Here is a 2304-nt window from a genome sequence, read left to right on the forward strand (position 1 = left end):
TTGGGATAGCCATAAAATGTGACAGCCAATCAGCTATGCAGTTCACCTTTCTCCAATGCACCAATAAGCTCTTAGCCATGAGTGTTTGTCATTTTAACTGAGCTGTTGAAAAGAAAACATGTCTCCGAGCCGCGGTAGGAGTCAGGGCAGAGATTCTGTCCATATCAAATCTGCGCCTGCTCCCTGATAAAGTGACTAGAACAGAGACAGAGAGAATTGAAGATTTTGCGCGCATTTGATATAATGGAAAGCGTCAATTCTGTTCAACACGGTTTCCGAGGGAAATTTTCTCCTGCACATGCTTCGACATACAAATTCGGTTCAAGTCCCTTCAATGACCTCAATTTAAGCTGCCGGGTGTTTCCGTGCCGTGATAATCGGGATTGCTTTCCAATAACTAGTAGAGTAACTGTTGATAAAGTAGCATCGAATTGACAGCTGAAGTCTCGGAGAGAACTTCAATATTATTCCACCAGATGGTAGCAAATACCCGGAAACACACACGAAGTCCACTGTCTGACAATGCCGGCTGTGCAGGCGCCTTTCAGTTTGAGGATTTTCATCAAAAGATGCGGCCAGTTTTGTCACTTGAATACCAGATCCTATGGTGTCCAGGATTCGGAGTTTTCAACGGCGTGACTCGCGTTCGATTGCAGTTCCGGGTAAAGGGACAATTTTCTGGTGTTTCAGTAGTCGGTTCTTGGACCAACACCTCTCGGTTATTGATGGAGGAGCGTATCAAGAATTTCCACGCTGCCACCGCTACCTGGACGGTGACCTGCGCTTTTTTCCTAAATCCTCATCGCTTTACCATTCGTGGTTTACAGGAAAGCATTAACCAAGTTAAATATTTTGGCATTTTCTTCGTCATCCAACTCTACGTTTGCCTACATGCTTCTAGATATCGCATCAAAACCCGAGGTGCTGTGGCCGAGTGGTAAGGCGTCGGTGTCGTAAACCGAAGATCGCGGGTTCAAACCCCGTCCATACCTGCCGATATTTACTTTCCTTTAGTATTCTGCAGTTAGATGTCTGATTCCACCACGTGAAAGAACAGCCAGAATGGCCGCAGTTGAGTAGGTGTTGTTGACATTATTTTGTCCCGTTGTCGTCACCGCCGTTGCCTGCAGGTGAATCATTTGATAGACTCTCGAAGGCGATTCTCGAGCGACGAAAGAAATAAAATTCTGCCTCCATTATGGTAGTGTGTTCCCTTCATTCATCAGCGACACATCTTGCTGCGCGATGTTTCACACCAAAGAAACAATAAATCCTCCCTAATCTGCTCTCCGTGCATTGACTGTCTCGTTACGGCTGGATTTAAGTGACGTGGCAGATTTCTATCCTTGTTTCTTTGGGCTAAGAAACTCAGATCGCTGGAGGAACTCAACAAGTCGGCCAATACCTGTGAAGGAAGATGGACAGTCGACATTTCCGGAAGGGACTAGACCCGAAACGCCCACTGCACATTTCCCTCGACAAATGGTGGCTGATCCGTTGAGTTCCTGCAGCAGATTGTTTTCTTTTCGCTTCATATTCCAGCATCAACAGTCTCTTGCGTCCCCACTTTACTTTCTTTAGGCTTCTCATCTCGGGTGCCTTTCTGCAGGGCTAACAACTTTAAACAGCAAGTTTGCAAACAGCAAAATTTGCTGATGTACAATTTAATCGGACGGGAAATTGACCACATTTACATTCCTTTCTTCTCACAGGGCATGTCAGTAAAACAAACAAACAAACAAACAAACAAACAAATTAATTAATAAATAGTATGATGTTGTGGCTATACTGTAGTAAAATCAGTGTTTATTAAAAAAAAAGAACAGACCGGGATGCCTGACAAGAAACATCGAAAATGTTTGACTCACTCAGCAAGAGGAACTGAGTCAAAGTTCCCGATCGGAGACCTTCCGTCAGATTCTGGAAATGAAGAATATGTTACCTTTAGGATGCTTAGATGTTGCGGAAGAAGGAAAGAACCACGATAATGTCCTTATTGAGAAAAAAATAAACGGGTTGATATGGCAGCTGGAGGCAGATTTTGCTTCTTCGTTTGTTGCCTGTATCAGAACTGCTGGACATGCCAATTGAGTCAGGCACCAGAGGCTGATTTTGTTTTGAATAATGAAGAATGGCTCAGGGGAAAACGGGAGATCATTTACACAATAAGGGGCAGGAAGGACAATTTGTTCTTCCTGGCAATATTTATAATGATTATTTTGTTGTTTTATACGCCACTAAATTACACGTCTGGCAATTGCACGGAAAAGTTTTGCCATCCCCCTGAACTTGGCCGTCTTTTGG

The 2304-nt window shown here is 44.0% G+C and overlaps 1 non-coding gene across 1 annotated transcript; it reads left to right on the forward strand.

The window, feature by feature from the left end:
• Nucleotides 1-919: 919 nt before the first annotated feature.
• trnat-cgu (transfer RNA threonine (anticodon CGU)) lies at nt 920-993 on the forward strand. Its single transcript has one exon. It is a non-coding gene; the product is annotated as a tRNA-Thr (tRNA).
• The last annotated feature ends 1311 nt before the right edge of the window (nt 994-2304 follow it).

Source organism: Pristis pectinata, chromosome 12, assembly GCF_009764475.1.
Source record: "Pristis pectinata isolate sPriPec2 chromosome 12, sPriPec2.1.pri, whole genome shotgun sequence".
In the NCBI taxonomy this organism is placed as follows: Eukaryota; Metazoa; Chordata; class Chondrichthyes; order Rhinopristiformes; family Pristidae; genus Pristis; species Pristis pectinata.